The sequence below is a fragment of the Globicephala melas genome, chromosome 3 (genome assembly GCF_963455315.2).
Source record: "Globicephala melas chromosome 3, mGloMel1.2, whole genome shotgun sequence".
Taxonomy (NCBI): domain Eukaryota; kingdom Metazoa; phylum Chordata; class Mammalia; order Artiodactyla; family Delphinidae; genus Globicephala; species Globicephala melas.
Genome location: NC_083316.1, coordinates 160,510,849 through 160,529,237, shown reverse-complemented (window position 1 = coordinate 160,529,237; position 18,389 = coordinate 160,510,849). Strand labels below are relative to the sequence as shown.

The window sequence follows — 18,389 nt, the reverse complement described above, 5'->3', positions numbered from 1 at the left end:
GTTCCAAGGGGCAGAGACAGTGATGGTTTGTCCCACAAACATAGAGGTGCTCCACACATGAGAAGCAGAACAGTCATTAATGCTTTGGGGCTCTGCCTCATCTGCTAAAGTCATGATGGTACACTCACTGAACTCCAATTTATTGAGCAGGTACACATACTAGGTGCTGTGCTATGCCACTTGCATTTATCATCTCACTCCCAACTCAGCCATTTAAGGCAGACATTACTACCCCCTTTTTAGAAATGGGAAACAGAGGACAAGGTTCACCAAGGTCAAGCCACAGGGAAGTGGCCGGGTGGAGCTCACACCCAACCTCAGGCAAAGCCAGGGCTGACCCATGACACCATTACAGGGACCTGCTACCTGGGAACAGGCCCACGGCCTCACATGGTAAAGAGCAGGCGGTACTGGATATGCAACAGCCTCCCTGGCACCAGGAGGATCTGGCTGGCCCCTATAATGCAGCACTATTTATTAAAAGTGTACTCAAAGGCATTACCTCATTTAGGATGAATTAGGTTTGAAGGTTCAAACCAAAAGACCTGACTAGCAAGGCAGGTCGAGTGGTTTCAAGGCTAGAGATGGAGATGCAGAAGGAATGGCTGAAAGATTCAAGTACCTCTGTGAAAATCAAGAGAGAGAAAGTGAGTGCAGTGCACTGAAGCCGCAAAGACCCTTTCCCACATACCCTGGAGGGTTCCAGAGGATTTCAAGTCACTTCCTACGGCTACCTTCAGGTATTCAATTAGAGTAAGTTTCTGTCTTCTAAAAGACTAACCTACATTCTCATCACACACAAAAAGAGGTCATAAATACAGCCTAGAAAGCAAGAGGAGGGGCAAGAAGACCGTGGTCTAACATTCCTCTTGACTAAGAAGTCCTGGATCCTGTTTGCCGGAATCCACAAGTATGTAAGATCTGTCCCCAGCTGGTACTTTTGTTTCTCATAACACCAGTCTCACTACTTCCATCTCACTGCCACCACTTCAGGTCCCCTGTATTTTTTTACGTCAACCTTCTTAACACGTTGCCTTCCTAATTCAAGGCAAAGATGTAGCTTTGCACAGTTAGCACATAAAGTAAGTTTCACTACGTGAAAGAAAAGCAATCTGAGGCCAGGCTGTCCAACTCACCTCCTAAAACAGTTCAAATAACTCAAGAGCATCCATTCTAACAAACAACTACACTTGGCAGGCTGCACAGTTCTGTAAGCCTCAATCTATGACACTGCCAACTCGTTCTTCTGGTTCTGCTGCACTTCCTAACCCGACAACTATTACAAGGAAATCCCAATGATACTCTATTACCCCAGGACGACTGCTCATGAAGACCTCACCTACTCACCTGTTTCATAATCCTCCTAGTTTTCTACAATGAGCATAAATTAACTCAATCATCAGGGAGAAAAAAATAAGCCTAGGGAAAATAATCTTTTCCATTCCATTTGATGGCACAGAAACACCCAAAGTCCAAACTTGGTAGTTTGGACTACCAAGTCCAAACAGGTAGTTCTCCAGGTAAGCATCTGAGTTGCCTATGCTTTCAGAGGTTAACACACCCACACCAAGAGTCCTTAACTGGATTCAGTGGTAAGGGCATTACATTTCTGTCTCTTGGAAACAGACACATTCAAGACTCTGAAGGTCATTCTTGATTTTCTCCCAACAGAACACAAGAAAATGCCAACATTTCAGAATGGCTTCGCTACTCTCCCCCTCATGTCCTTCAGGCGCCATCTTCCAGTCTTCTGCTATCTAAGGCCCAATGCAGCCTCATCACATGGGTCCCTGTATTATCCTCTTCAATGAGGTCCTACTGTTCTCAAGGTAAATTCCAGAAGCCTCAGCCCTGGAGCCTGCACATTTGTCTCTCTCTGCTCCAACCACACTGATCTTCCTTCAGTCCCAAGCACTCTCTCTGCCAGAAATGCTCTCCCTTTTTCACTTTACCTATTTAGCTCCTACATGTCCTCTGATCCCAGCTGAAAAAAGACCCTCTCAAGTCTTGCTCACCATGTCACAGCATCCATCTCTCCTTGGCCCTTGTAAGTTTCCCCAAGTTTATGAGATTAGTTACGATTTCTCTCCCATTAATCTCACAGTAAACTCCACTGAGCAGGGATTCCTAGCATGTTGCCGGAGGCACAGTAAGCACATTGATATTTATTGAATAAATCAATACAGAAATCACTACTGGCAATGCCACAAAGTCACAAAATAAGTGATACAAAACAAGTGAGAAGAACTACTAAACAGTTGAGAATTGGAGTCATTTTTTACTTAAATTTAAAATGTTCCTTCTTTCGGGCTTCCCTGGTGGTGCAGTGGTTGAGAGTCTGCCTGCCGATGCAGGGGACACGGGTTCGTGCCCCGGTCCGGGAAGATCCCACATGCCGCGGAGCGGCTGGGCCCGTGAGCCATGGCCGCTGAGCCTGCGCGTCCGGAGCCTGTGCTCCGCAACGGGAGAGGCCACAACAGTGAGAGGCCCGCGTACGGCAAAAAAAAAAAAAAAAATCATAAAACACAAGTATCAAAAAGTTAAGAAAACAAACAAACAAACTACTGCTACCCCTAATCTTGGTACAAATCCTTCCAGGACTTTTTTTTTTTTTTTACCAAAAGCAGCATTATTTCTTTCCTCTCTATCAAAATATAAAATTGTAGGATCCGCCAAATTATACTGCATTAATAGAGATGACTTGACATTAAAAAAAAAAATGACGTCATCTGAATGAAAATAACAATGCATTCAAATCATTAATACATTAATCCCATTCTCTACACCACATCCAAGATGAGAGGCAATCCTCTGCAAAACCCAGCTTCAGAATTTTAGGGGAGAAATAGGGGATGAAAGATGAAGGGTGGGGGAGTAACTGAGGAAAGGGTCTAGCAAATTACTCTCAAAATCCCCAACCTAAACTGCTTCCTCTAGAAAAGGACCAACTTTTCTGAGTTACAGGCTATGGAAGCAAGGCAAAGGGGTGACTCTGTGGCTTGGTTCTTAAAAGCCAGCTGGTAACTCTGCTCTCCGAGGACAAAGCAAGGCTAGAAATGGTGTCACCAGGTCATCCCCCAACTCCAAGCAGAGGTGTACTGGAGCCTGGACAAATAAATGGCCTTGTGTTTTAGGAGCTCCCAGAAAATACTCACATACTGGGCTTGCAAACAGGAGCTCCTAGGCTCTGGTGCCCCACAGGGCAGGCGCAAGCCCAGCTCTGCCTCTCTACTAAGCAGTCTTGGGCAAGCAGCCTGACCTCCAGAAGCCCCAGTTTCCTCACCTGTAAAGTGGGGACTACACTCTCTCTTCCTCCATCGGATTGTTAAGGGCACTGAAATATGTCTGTGCACTGAGCTTAGCACACAGTGGGCATTCAAATCGGGGCCGGTGTGATCTTTCAGCCTTCCTCCACAGCTTGCTGTCAGGTCTAACACGCTACTCAGCATACTGATCTGGTGCCAGCAAACACTGCACATAATCTAACTTAAAAGAAAACTTGTAACCACTACCAGAAGAAATAAAAACATCAACAGGACAGTGGGTCCAAGACTAAAGCAACTGCACAGAAGGCTGTCTGTCCCTCAGTTTCTCTGCGCTACCACAGCCAGAAGGTGTCACTGTGTGAAATGGACATACAGAACCAGAGACTTAACCAGTACTGTGCACTCCAAGAAAACTGAAAGAAGTAAAAGGGTAAGGAAGAGGAAATTAAAGTCGCAAGTGACTCACTCGGACTTTGATCTAAAGAATCCAAAGCTCTAAGGATAAGGATGAACTACACACCTAAAGGCATAGGATCAGATACACAAAATTAAGCAGTCCCTGCAAAATTCCCAGGGCAGGGCAGAAACGTGCACCCAATGTGTCATTGACTTCCTAAGGGAGGGATCCCCATTCATTTCTGGGTCCCAGTGTTTGCGCACACACCAAGTGTCAATCACGCTCTAGGCTAGGGCCCTGCCCATAAGCCCTTCCTTGTTGAAGTGATCAATTCCGATTCTTGGCAATAATCCCTTTAAAAGGCCAGCTGCTGCTGTCTAGTCACTGATGCCGACCCATTCCAGGTGGGAAAAAAGAAATCAATACAGCCAACGCCTAGATGGGGAGGCAAATTTAAAGTGTAAAGCCCTGTGAAAAGCCGAAACCCACAGAGGGGGAAGGGTCCCGCGGCTCCCGGGGGTCAGGCAGGAAGGGCGCGAGCGGGGGGAGGGCCAGCCCTGCAGGCGTGGGCGCGCGGGGACTCTTATTCTGACACGGGATCCGCAGCCGCCGTCGCCGTCGCCGCGGGGTTCAGCGCCGCGGCCCGGCCAGCCCGCGACCCCCGCCCGGGACCCTCGCCCTGCGCGCCCACGTGCCACCGCCCCCCAGCCCGTCCCGGCCTCTGGGAAGCTGCGCCTCTCGGCCCGACCCCTCCCCCGACCCCAGAGGAAGCGCAGGAGGAAGAGGGGCGACGACGCGACTTTCCAGGACCCCCGCCCGGCCCGGCCCCCACGTGCCCGGGCGGCGTCAGAGCGCGGAACTTTCCAGGGCAGCGCAAGAAAGACGCTCCCAGAATAAAAGCAGTACTCGCTCGCTCTCACTTTTCCATGCTCACACAGGGGGTCCCTCACAGCCCCCCGACCCTCCGACCCTGCCCAACCCACACCGCCCCTGCCGCTCCAGTCTCCCTCGCAAGACCTCAGCCCCGACCCCAGCCCCCGCCCCCCGCCAAGTTTGGTCCGGAACTTACCGGGCCGCGGGCCGGCCGGGCCCTAGGACAGCGCGCAGGTTCAAGGGGCCGCGGGGCCGGGGTCGGGGTCGCCTGCGGGGCCGGGCGGCCGAGGGGCTGGGGGCGCCGGGCCGCGCGCGCTCGCTCCGCCTGTGGGGCCGCCCGGGCCCGCGGCGCTCGCTCCGCCGGTCCGCCCGCCCGCCCGCGCCGCCGGCCAGATAATGCGCCCCTCGGCCGCACACATGGAGCCCGGCGCCGGCGTCACCGCCCGGGACATGCGCACCAGGTCAGCGCGCCCGGCCCGCGGCCCCCAAAACACCGGGGAGCTCTTAAAGGCGACGCCGCCCGCCCGCGCCCGGATGGGCGGGGCCAGTCGGTTGGGGCGGGGCCTGATAGTGGTGGGCGGGGTCAGGCAGACCGACACCGCCCCGGAAGCACCGCCCCTCCTGACCGCACTCCACTGGACGCCCGGCCCCGCGCGCCGGTTTCCCACGAGGGCTCGGGCGGGCTCCTGCCGCAGGGTTAGGGGGGTCGTCGCCAGCTCACCCGCGGCAGAGCCGGGCGGGCCGCGCCCAGGGTTGACTCATGACGCGCTCACTGCTGACCTCGCTCCAACTGAGCTGCGAGACCTCAGGCAACTGCTTCTGAAAACCAAGGTTAGAATGCCACCCCCGGCGGGTTCGTCACACAGAAGTTCCCCTCCAGGGGATAGGCGAAACCGTAATTCTTACAGCGCAGTAAAGAGTTCTACAAAGTAAGCTCCAGACCCACCCACTTCAAAGACACTTCAGGGATGACTGCTCTCCCTCTCCAGTTACCTCCCAATCTGCCCCCGTGCCTCTGGGAGAAGGTGAAACCCCCCAAGAAAGCAAATCTGCACCCTTCCCTCTCCAGTGACTTGGAGGAAACACGGGAAACAGTCTAACCTGATAGAGGATGGGCTTTGGAGATGTTCGACTACATAAAACAAACACAGTTTTGATAGGGAAAATAAAATATCTAGTATCACAAGAAGCTCTCAATATCAAGATTAGGTTCTGAAGAATCACCAGAAAAGGCCCTTTCCATGTTCTTTTTACAGCGTTAAAACAAATAATTCATGATGAGACACCTAGATAACATATCCTAATACAAGTGAAACAAAAGTTTCACCAAACATACCTTGCAATGTACTGATATTTTCTATTTCATTTTTTAAAAAGAATCAATGTAATTCTAACCCACTGTTAGTCTTGACCCCAAACTTTAAAAACACTTAATGCAGAATAAGTTTTACAAGTAAAATTTTCTGCTATGTGCCCCCACCACAATAAGAAGTTAAAAAAAAAGCCCATTTTAATTGTGTTGAGTTCCACACCTAACTGGCAACTTTTTGTTGTTGATTCTACCCCCAAAATCTTCCAAGGGCTTAATGCCAACGTCTGGCACAACTTCCCCAGGGCCAAAAAAGAAGCATTCCTTAAACTAAAAATGATACAAAATACAAGTTGTTGACCCCCAAACACCTTCCCTGACCCAGATTTGTCAGCAATTTGCTTTGCTACTAAGAAATTCGAATGTTCAAATTCAAAAACCAAACAAAAACAGTTTATTCTCAAACAGGTAACTTGGTATAGGAATGCAGGAAACTCCCTAATCCCATATGCAAAGATAGTTTAAAGCAAATGATTTTCACTCTAATTCGACAGCTGTTTATTTTGAGAACTGCTTTACTCGACGATTAATCAGATGATGTATATTAAAGCAATAGAAGCAAAATATTACCTCACTGCTCCTCACCTGGCTCTTGATTAATGCCAACTTAATTAACTATAAACAGAGCAAAGTGTGGTCAGGTGGGAGACCCAAGACTTGAGATTGACACAGGGATTCCAGAATCTGAGCTGGCAAACCCCGTAGGAGTCACCAAGGTGACAACCATCCTGTTTTAAAGAGGGAGGCATGGGACTTCCCTGGTGGCGCAGTGGTTAAGAATCCGCCTGCCAATGCAGGGGACACGGGTTCGAGCCCTAGTCCGGGAAGATCCCACATGCCGCAGAGCAACTAAGCCCATGCGCCACATGTGAGCCTGTGCTCTAGAGCCCGCGAGCCACGACTACTGAGCCCACGCGCCACAACTACTGAAGCCAGCTCCCCTAGAGCCCATGCTCTGCAACAAGAGAAGCCACAACAGTGAGAAGCCCGCGCTCCGCAACAAGAGAAGCCACCACTCTTCGCATCTACAGAAAGCCCGCGCGTAGCAATTAAGACCCAACGCAGCCATAAATAAATAAATAAATAAATTTATTTAAAAAAATAAAGAGGGAGGCATCAGCTGTGACATATTAATGACACACACACCCCCATGGACTGAGGTGTGCACTGGTGACAGGTGGGCTGCTCCAGGGGACAGTGCCAACTTCTCCAGCTGGGAAAGGGTGAAATAGAGTTTACTTCTGTGATAGGAAGAGAGGGCCAAGTGTGTAGATGGAAAAAGCGATAGTGAATCCAGACCTGTTTGGGGTACCAGATGCTCAGGCGGGTGAATGCTGAGACTGCTTGGCCTAAAGACCTTGTGCCTATAGTACTGGACTAAACAGCAAATAGTTCAGCTGGGTGATTATGAAATATGATGCAATCACCTTCAGATGCCATTCTAAAACTGAAGAAACCCTAATTTAAGAGACAACTAGGGCTAGAACCATGTTTCTCCTGAAGTTTTTCCTCTCTGCCCTAAGAACAAGGCAGTCAATTAATAGTTATGGGTACCAGTTAACATGATACTCTAAAAACACTTCTGTTATTAAGTTAAACAAAAATTTCTGCCGAATTCACTTCATATCCTTCAGACCAGATCCTTGCTAATAATAGCCAAGCCTCCTTCCACCCTAACCACTGCAGAAATATTCTAATTATCTTTCTAATGTACTATTAGATAAACTTCCAACAACCAACAGAGCTAATTCCTGTACAACAAAGGGACTGAAGAAAAGAAATTTGGGCCAAATCCATGTTCGTGTCCTCTTTTATAAAGTAGAAATTGGTCAAAGGCTCAACAATAGTGTGAAACCAACTGAAAAGGAGTAGCATCACCTACTAAATGTTTAAGGTACTGTACTTTTGGGGTTTTAATCAGAAAATGTCTTTAAAGTTCCTGGTGGACAAAATTTAAGATATCTTACATTATAAACACCGGTCAACAAGAACCGTCTAAGAGACCTCTCATCACAAGGGTTTTGTAGGCTGGGGAGCCTGTAGGCACCAGCTCCAGAAGTTCACAGGCTGGTGGCACAGAAAGACATAGAATGCTTTCAATGCAGAAAATGCATTCATAGAAAAGACAGGAATCACAAAGGAAGAGGCTGCTCCCCTCCCTGGAGAGGGGTCTGGGAGATCTTTATGGATGTGACATTTGAGCTAGCTCTTAATGGATGAACATCCCAGGCATCCAGAACAGCAGAAGCAAGGGCCAGAGCTGGCTACTCCTGGAGTGTGAGGGCTTTGGGGCAGACAGGGCTGCAAAGGGATGGATTCATTAACCTTTAAACTTTCTAGGTGGCTTTCTCTCTCAGAACACGGAATGAACTGTGGACCACTTCAATTCACAAGCTAAGCAGACCTAGTTATGTAGACTTTAACCAATTTTTAGATTACTGCTATCAAACAGTGACACTAGGCTCCCTCTTGTTTTCTGAGAAGCTTTCCAAAGAATAAACAAGTTGTTCATTCAAAAGTGTACCAAGTTTCGGACTTCCCTGGTGGCACAGTGGTTAAGAATCCGCATGCCAATGCAGGGGACATGGGTTCGAGCGCTGGCCCGGGAAGATCCCACGTGCCGTGGAGCAACTATGCCTGTGTGCCACAACTACTGAGCCTGCGCTCTAGAGCTCACGAGCCACAACTGCTGAAGCCCGTGCACCTAGAGCCCGTGCTCCTCAACAAGAGAAGCCACCACAATGAGAAGCCCGTGCACCGCAGCTAGAGAAAGCCCGCGCACAGCAACAAAGACCCAGTGCAGCCAAAAATTTAAAATATAAATTAATTAATTAATTTACAAAAGTGTACCAAGTTTAAAAAAAAAAAGTACCTTTATGAAAAAGCACTACTTTCCACACTTTGCACTTTTAGTACTCTAAAGTCTAAAACTATTTTCATTGAGTTTAGGGACAATATAACCACAATCTCTAAGAGGATTATTTTAAAGTTTCTTATTTCACCCCAAATTCACTCTCAGATGGTGAGATTGCAAAGCAATTGGTTGGGAAAGGAAAGGAAAAGATTCATTTCTATGTGAATTTGATTTCCCTAGTACTTTGATATTTTTGGTACTTTTTTCAAGGACCAGAAAATAGTTAAAGGGACTATGCTTTATGAAAAATACAATACTCCCAACACATTACAGCTTCTACAACAAATGTCATCTTTTAAATCACAACACTTTTACACTAGATTAGGAGTTTGTGGGAGACAGATAAGCACCCATCTGCCCCATCCCTGTCGTGTATGCAGAAAAGCTCTCTGAAGCACAGCTCTCTAGAGATGAGCCACTTTGTCAACATGTGTTTGTTTTGAGTATCGTTTCTAACCACAATTCTGAACGCTTAGTGTAGATGCAACATGGAGTTCAGGCTCCATCTGCAGTTAGTCTCTGTGTGGCCCTGACGATATCCCACTGTTACAGGGCTCTGAGCACAAATGCTTCCCTAAAGGGTTAAATACAAACTGCTCAGAAGTATCATTGTGAACCGGAAGTGTATCTCCCACTCTGTCTTCATCTGCATGTGTCACCAGTTGGCAAGGAATATCTCTTTTGTGTCTATATATGGCTTACAAAAAAAAAAATATGCATATCTAATTTAGGTCAATTTTAAGTCTTTGAAAAGTTAGTAAGTGAACCATGTTTTCTATGAATTAAAGAATTAACAGGAAAAAAAATCAGAAAACTACCAGAAAAAAAAAAAATGCTATATGACAGTCTTAAGTCTAGAGATCAACCTATTCAAACCTGCTTAACAAAGAAAGAGTATTAATCACATCAGTGGCCTGCTAATAAACATCCTTGGTTTAGACATGAAGAAAAACATGTTTTAAAAACTTGGTATCCAGTTCACACCCCCCTCCCCAGTTATTAAATGGCAGATCTTCCAACCTAACATAGGAAAGAGGAAAACATTCCTCCCCAAAGTTTTCCTAATAGGATGAATACTCCCCTCCTCCACTGGTGCCCAGCATTTCACTATAGGAAATTCAGGAGGCGGGTCTTTCTAGTTTTCTCCTTCACAGCTTGATAACAAACACCATGTCCTCTTGCATGTTGACCTAGTCAGGCCTATAATTTTACCAACTCCTGGTTTGGGAGCAGTAAAATCTTTTTTTCAAATTTGGCTCAAAAATCAACCTTCAATAGAGATACTTTAAGAGGTTAAGTATAAATATAAAGCCTAAACCTTGAAAATGTCATGCAAGTTAAAAAACTGTTCTGGGGACTTCCCTAGTGGCACAGTGGTTAAGAATCCGCCTGCCAATGCAGGGGACACGGGTTCGATCCCTGGCCGGGGAAGATCCCATATGCCGCGGAGCAACTAAGCCCGTGCACCACAACTACTGAGCCCGCGTGCTGCAACTACTGAAGCCCACGCGCCTAGAGCCCATGCTCTGCAACAAGAGAAGCCACCGCAATAAGAAGCCCGTGCACTGCAACGAAGAGTAGCCCCCACTTGCCACAGAGAGCAAAGAAAGCCTGTGCACAGCAACGAAGACCCAACGCAGCCAAAAAAAAAAAACTGTTCTGCTGTATTAGGAGTTTTAGACCAGGGCTTCCCTGGTGGCGCAGTGGTTGGGGGTCCGCCTGCAGATGCAGGGGACATGGGTTCGTGCTCGGTCCGGGAGGATCCCACATGCTGCGGAGCGGCTGGGCCCGTGAGCTATGGCCGCCGAGCCTGCGCGTCCGGAGCCTGTGTTCCGCAATGGGAGAGGCCACAACAGTGAGAGGCCCGATTACGGCAAAAAAAAAAAAAAAAAAAAAAAGAGTTTTAGACCAGCTTAAATGACAATTCTCAAAGGAAAAAAATTCAGAAGCAGCCCCCATTATCTGTCCTCCTGAAACTCCATGTAGACTGCATACTATTATAAATAGAGTCTGCATGGTCTGATTTCACTGGCCATCATTGGTTTCTGATTGAAAATACTTATTCAGAGCTCAATTTAAATATTATTTTAGAGTTCAATCTTGAATCCTACTATGGCACATTTTATAAGACTCTCTACCTTTGAAGGTAACTTTGGGCTTTTCTTGCCAAAGGTGCTCAGTTCAAACTCTGATTTTTAGATGAGCATAACCTCCTCAGGTCAAGGGAACTCACCAGATTGTTTCTTTACCTCCAGGTCCCTGACGGTGCCCACGCTGTTCCTCTCCTGGGAATGAGTAGCCACCTAAAAAGCAGCCCTCCCCATCGCCCCTTCCTTTGCAGGCTCTCCTTCCGCAATCCAACTGCAGCATTTTGCTGCAGTTATCAGTTCATGAACTTGTTTTTTCCTAGTAGCATATGAGCTCCTGTGTCCAGCCAGGTGCCTGACCCTTAGCAAGTTAAATGAATATTTCCATCACACTCAAAAGTAAGGCTTTTCCTACAACATACTATAGCCACATAGAGTGTAGGTTTGAGCCTTTTTCCTAGTTACCCTGTCATGCTTCAGGAGGCACTGCAAGTCCATATGGTACACCAAGGTGGTGCAGTGGCGGCGGCGGCAGCAGCAGCAGTGTAAGGCTATGATGAACTAAGGAACCCACTGTCAAAAATCAGCCAATCCAGGAACCTCTAGATCATCAGCCCTCAGTCATACGCAGCAGCCTGTGGCCCCAACGTGGACTGGTTTGCTCTTGGGCAGTATTAACTGCCATAGATAGCTATCCAAACTTGGGTGCCAACCTCAAGAGGAATAGTCAGCCTTGGTATGATTCTGCTAACAACTACCTTTACTAGGCACCTACAACAATCCAGCTGCTTGCTTCGTGCTTACCATCCCCACCCAACAAATGAAGAAACTGAGGCTCAAAGAGGTTAGGCCACTTGCAGTTAGGCCACCTTCCTGAGGTCACAGAGCCAGCAAGTGGCAGAATCTGGCTTTCTGGCTCCAAAGTTTCTACTGCACACAGGGCACTTTTACAAAGCAACAAAGACAAATTAATTCTTCAAGAGCACACTCTTGCAGAAGGATCTATCTACTGTCTGCTTCCTTTAGTTCTATACACATCTCCAGAGCAGCCCTCTGCAGGCAAGCTCCTGCAGGGAACACTGTGATAATGCAATAGGAAACCATCCTGTTAACCACCCTGCCAGATAGTCCTGAGTTTGTGGGTACATTAGCTGAGCCCCTAGAACTGCTAGGTGCAGGTCCACTGGTGGCTCCCAGTTCTGACAAAGCAGCTTACTGAGCAAAAAATGATAACCTGAACATGTTTTCTATGCTCAAATTGGAGCCCAAGAACTCAGCCTGGAATGTGGGGAACAGGAAATGAAGAGAGAGCATGCATCCACTTCCCAAGGGCAACAGAGCCCAGAGGTGGGAGTCTGGTCACGTGCACAGTTGCATTGCTTGTCCACGCCCACTTCCGGCCTGGGCCTTCCGCTTCACCTCATGAGTCAGTACTTGGGTGAAGGGAAAGGAAAAGAAGACAGACTACCAGAAACTCTCCTTGTAATATGCTCTCTCTCCCCTGCTGGGCCCTGGGCCCTGAATGAATATCCACCCCGGCTCTCTGGCTCCACCCCTCAAAAATACACCTACTTAAGAAAAGCACCTGTCACATAATTGATCTATGTGGACTAACATCAAATCCGGGCCACAACATAGGAAGATCAAAATAGTGCTTCCCCAGTCCCAATACAAGAGGGAACCCTAGGGCAGAGGGAACTCTGTGCACCAAGAACCTACTGATACATGACAAAGCAGTCCACCTATTTGAAATCTCACTTTTCCTATGCCATAAACAACAGCCAAGCACTACCCTTGTCTGATTTTTTTTTTTTTTTAAGATTTAAAACAAGGCGAGAAGGGCTTTAATAGCTGTTTACCTCTTTGCATAATATGCACTGCCATGAAGAAATGCCACAGGATTCCAAAAACACACTGCTACCAACTTCAGGAAAAGTAAAGCTGAAAATGCTCCTGGCAATAACCATTCCAGACTCTCTTTTGTTTCTCCAAGACTACAGCCACAGTCATCCTGGATCAACTAGTGCCAAAAGCCAACAATCAACCGGGAAAACACCATAATTTCTGCTTCCTTTCAGAAGGAGGAAACAGAAGCAAGGAGTCCAGTGAGGAAATTAGAAGGGTAGTAAGGTTTCACTTCCAAACCTCCAAGAAACTCCACCCCAAACTCCCAACATCCAGGAATATGCCCAAAGAAGCCCTGAGATATTCTTTCATTCATTTGTTTACTTGTCTGTGACTGGGATGTAAGATCCTTGAGGGCTGACTGCATCTGTCCCTGGGGGCCCAGCTCACTGCTAGGCCCCCAGCACCCAGCATGGTATGCCTAGCACATCACTGGCACACATTTATTGCTGAATTATTTGCTGGCATAGGAAGTTATATGAGCCAGAAAATCTAACACTTTCTATTTTTCAATCCAATTTTAGTTGTATTAAAAAACAAAAAAACCCTACCTTATGGCCACACAGGAAAACTTGTGCCAAGTTAAGCCCTTACTTGAGTGTTTAAACGTCCCTTATAGGCCAGTTTGGAGAGACAAATTCATATTCAAACAATGCACCAGTGTAAACAAAGGCAGCCAGGTTGCAGAGAGGATAAAGCCAAAATTAATACTAGAAATTCAAAATAACAACATCCATTCATTTGGATGGAACGACTCCATACAGTAGTTATTCCCCAATTCCGAGGGAGGTCAGCTTCTTTCTTATCATCAAAATCCCACAGGGATTTAATGCCCCCAGTGCTGTCTCCAACAGGAAGGAAACCCTGACTTCCCCAGCTATTTCAGTTACATAAATCAACAGTTTATTGTCCAGTTAGAAGCTGGGCAGTGTTGCGACCCACATACCTTTTTAGAGCTGCCCACCAACGGATAACCACGTTACATTACATCTAATAAATGTACCTAGATCAATATCGTTTCTAACTATCCGAGGGTTTTTATTGCTGTAAGGATCTTTCAATTCAAAAAAAAGTTTAAAAAACTTCCTGTTAGATAAAAGGGACTTGGTGGTGGCGCCACCATCCACCAGAGTGAAGTCTGTGGCACACAAGGGACATCATAATTTCAAAAGGGATAATAATCCCCTTAAAGTTGTTTACCCTATGTTTTATATTTTAAAAATAAGAAACTTTGCTCCTTTCCCATATAATGGAATAAATGTCCTTAAAAGAATTAAGAGAAATTTAAGACTGGCAGATATTTCCTGGCTTCAATAGTAAATTCACTCTGTGTGGGGGGGGGGGATGGGGGCAGAGGGAGGGAAAGGGGATATTTCAAGAGAGGGGGAAAAACCCTTTTCTTCAAACTTGGAAGCAGTGCAGTGGGGGCCTAGCTCAGATTCTTCACCCACTATTCACCCGCAACCCGGGTTTTAGCTATCAAGGGCAAGTGCCATCTGTCCCCACATGAATAAGTGAAAAAGGCTGGACCCAACTCACCAGCCATGATGTTAAGGCTTTCACTAATTGCTAAGACAAAACCCTCTCAAAAAAGATAAAAAGTGTCCTGCCCACCCCAGCCTCCATCCCCAGAGTTTGAGTTAGCATCTTCACAGCTCTCTGAATCCTTGGGAACTCAAGGTGAATCCTGATCTCCTCATGGGCACTAAGCCACACACTCAATGTACTATTCTTTTGTGCCAATAAATGCCTTTGTACATCACTTTTCCAGTCTTTTGTCCCCAAATCTGATCCATTACCCTAAAAGAACGGTTCTTCTTCCAAGGTTCTAACGTGTAAGAAGAGATCACTCATCAGGTAACTGCTGCATATCGCTCAGTCAAGCAGTCCCAAAATATGGCCGTGATCCTTTATGGTTCACCTTCTTTTTCTTCCCACAATTCAAGCTAGTAATAATCTTCTATCTCGCCTGTGGTCTAATTATAGTAATACATCTCCATGGCCTTAACTCACAAATTACCCCATTTTACAGAGAGAGAAAGCAAGGCGAAGGCAAACACAAACCCCTGTCACACAGCAAATCCATCTCACGTCTGCTATCTGAACACAGAAAAACACTACTAGACCCAGGTGGGCAGTGGGTTTTGCACGAGACACTCCGAGTTTCTTTCTCTTCGCTCTGCGGGCATATCTGGCCTTGGCAAAATGTCAAGTGCTTCCTGTCTGGGAGTCCAGACCAGAACCATAATCTCCTGAGCACAACAACCAACCTATTGCACACCAACCATGTGCTAGGCGCTGTGTTGGCTGCCTCCTGTTTGTTATCTCAGATTCATTCATTCACACATCTAGGAAGCACTTCCCATTTGTAGGCGCCTTTACACACATTCACAGAGATGTGACCCCCTCAAATATTTAGTAACGTGCTGATCTTGTGCCATAACTTATCCAAGGCCACACAGCTAGGAAGGACAGACCCAGAATCTGAATCAGGTCCTTCTGACTTCAAAGTTCCCTCTTCCCTAACACCTCACCTTGCTGGTCCTATGGGCTTCATTTTCAAATAACAAACATGTGCCAGCACTTCTCTGCCCTGTCTCAGGACACCTTAAGCCCCGAGCTCCCCACCAAATTTCCTCTTCCCCTCAGGGCAAGCTGACCAGGAAGAGGCAGTAGGGGAGCAACCAGGTCTGTAGCAGCTTCCTGCCTGGACTTGACTACCCCAGGAGCAGAGAGCCCAGGAAACTCTCCAAGCGCTTCTCCACAGAAGAAAATAGCTCGAGTTGAAACTTGTGTCCACATGGTCCACCGACAGATTTAGAACTCAAATTATAGCCTCGGCAGGAGTCTTCACAAAGGACTCAAATTAAGCAAGACCCAGATGGAAATGAACAGGAGAGACAGTCTTAAGTCAAACTTGTAAAGTGAACTGCAGTTCTAGCAGAATCAGAGGGAAGAACTGGTTGAAATGCTAAACCAACCAAGTTCAGCCTATATTTCAGAACTCCACTTCAGGAACATTTCCCCACATTTTTAGCCTGAAACTTGTGCATGGACACGAAGTGGTTACAAGTTACTCAGGTTTCAAACTGAGTTCATTCCTGTCCTTTGGACCATCTCTCAATGCCAGCATTCATCTACTTGGGCTCCAGAGAGCTCTGCGTTTGGCAAAACAGATAAAATTAGCTACTGGAGTGAACTTGGAATCCAGGGTGGGCCATTAAAAAAAAAAGGTACACATGAGATTTGTAAAAGCCACGTAAAAACTTCCTTTGAGCCAAGCTGAAGTCACCTAAAACTTAGAGAAATGAATTCAAATCCCCTGTTCCTTGCCTCCCTTCCACCCTTCCTGGATCTAAGGTGACCCATTTCCTGCTTCTTGCTCTGCCTTTCAAACCCGAGTGGCCCACAAATTGAGGATCCACTGGAGATCAAGGGGTAAATCAGAGGGCCTAGGGAGAGAAAACACAGCTGGAAGAACTGAAAGAGCGTTTTTCTTCTCTTTTTTTTTTTTCTTTTTTTGGGGGGGTGAGTTATACTATGCAGAGGGAGGACTGAGGAATGGGACAGGAAGTTGAAAGTGTGATAATGGGGTACAATGCTCCAGCCCTGTCCCTCCTGCCTCTACACTGGCCTGACAACACTGTGGTGGCCCCATGACTCAAAAATGGAGCAACCAAGACTGTCCTTCGACAACAGCTCCTGCTCCCCCAAATCTAGCAGGTCTTAAAGGATGAAAGAAAACAGCATTATTTTTGCCTGTCTCCCAATTTCCCTTCCAATCACAAATTCCTCCAGGTCCCTGGAAGCTGAGGTAAAAGTTCAGAGAATAGCCCTAATCCGGCAAGAAAGAAGACTGAAGATGGGAGGGGTATATTTCTGATCTCTCCTTCCAGAATAGAGAGAAGTGGGTACCACTGAAGTTGAGGGCTCGAAGGAAAAATGACGGAAGAGTTTCTCCCTTAGCAAATCAGGAGGGAAACCTCAGGAAAGGAGGCATGTCCTCAGGCAAGTGGAAGGGGAACCCCTGGGAATTCAGGGGGACCCTTTAGAGAAGTGAAGAAATCCACTGTGTCCTCCATCAGAGAGGAGGTATCTTGAAAGAGTGCAGGCACATTTCAGAGATGTGAGGAGCCTAACAGAAGTGGGACATCTCGTATTACGGGGAGGACCTCTGGAGAAGCCAGGGACCCCTCCAAACACTGCAGCATCCACAGATTAGTAGGAGTCCCCCCCAGAATGGGAACTTTTTTGGAAAAGTGGGGAACATTCCTCAAGTAAATAAGGATCCAGTCAGACGTATGGGCATTTCAGAGTAGAGGGCCCCCTCAGTAAAATGGAGGTACTCATCAAAAAGTAGCGGGTCCCATCAAAAGTGGGGTCAAATCAGAAAAGTGGGGAACACCTCCAACAAGGATTCTGACAGAAGCAGGAACACCTCAGATTAGTTGGGGGGCACTTGGGAAAAGGAGGAAGTCATCCAAAGAAGTGGGGACAGAAAAGCAGGGAGAGCAACGCAGAAAGGTAGGGGGAAAGGGAGACCTGTGAAAAGTGGGGGACACCTTAAAAAGGCAAGGGCCAAAAAGGAACACAGAACAGTGGGACAACAGCTCAGAGAAGCAGGGATCTCCTCGCAGAGGTGGGGGTCCCCCAGAGAAGTGAGAGGAAGTGTGCCCTAGAAGCAGGGATATCTCCCTGAGAGAAGTGGGGGTCCCTCAGGGAAGACATGGGGGTCCCAGAAACGCAGGGGATCCCTCAAAAAGCAATCCCTCGGAGAAGCAGGGATCCCCTTAGAGAAGTTGGGAGCGGTAGTCTCAAAGAGGCGGGGGCCCTCGGAGAAGGCGCCCCTCACGGAGGCAGGCGGTCCCTCAAAGAGATGGGGCACCCTCAGGGAAGGGAGGCTCCTATCAGAGAGGCGGGGTTTAGGGAAGCAGGTCTCCTCAGACAAGGGGGTCCACGCATGGAAGCGGCCCCCTCAGAGAAGCGGAAGCCCCAGAGAAGCCCGGGACACCGGAAGCCGGGGACCCGCCACCAGCGGCGCCCGCCCCTCACTCACCGAAGTTGCTCGGCGCCTCTGCGGGCGGCTGTTCGGCCCTGGGCGGCCTCGGGTGGCAGGGTCGTATCCAGTCCGCTCGGGTTCCGCGGCGGCAGCTCCTTCAGGTGGCGCCCGCGGTGGCGGCGGCGCGGCGACAGGACGACGGACTATCGACGGACTAACTGAGCGGGCGGCGCGGAGCGCGTTCGGGCGGCGGGGGTGCGCGTGCGCGCGCTGGGGCGCTGACCCCGGGCGGGAGGAGCCGCCGCACAGCGCTCGAAGCCGCCGCTCGGTCTCGCCGCTCCGTCTCACACTGAAATTGCCCGCTTCGCAGCCCGGCTTCCCCGGTTGCTAGGCAGATTTCGCCTCGCACACTTCCGGGTTGAGGCGCGTCTCACTGAGTGGCGGCGCCGCAGGCCAATGAGGTCCAGCCAGGGTTCCCGGGATCCGCGCCCCGAAGAGGGCGTGGCCATACTCATGACGGACAGCAGCCGACGGCCAATGAGCGCGCTGGCCGGCTGGCCCTCGGGATAAGGCTGAGGG

The 18,389-nt window shown here is 48.2% G+C and overlaps 1 protein-coding gene across 3 annotated transcripts in view; it reads right to left on the bottom strand.

Moving 5' to 3' along the window:
* Nucleotides 1-18,159, bottom strand: part of GATAD2A (GATA zinc finger domain containing 2A) — a 100,653-nt gene extending 82,494 nt beyond the window's left edge. For 2 of the 3 annotated variants that reach the window (XM_070045304.1, XM_070045306.1), the window contains exon 1: nucleotides 4,733-4,841. The gene's annotated coding sequence lies outside the window, so the exon portion shown is untranslated. Of the gene's footprint in view, nucleotides 1-4,732; nucleotides 4,842-17,867 lie in introns of those variants that run through there. The other variant, XM_030880010.3, reaches the window with a different exon arrangement.
* Nucleotides 18,160-18,389: the final 230 nt, after the last annotated feature.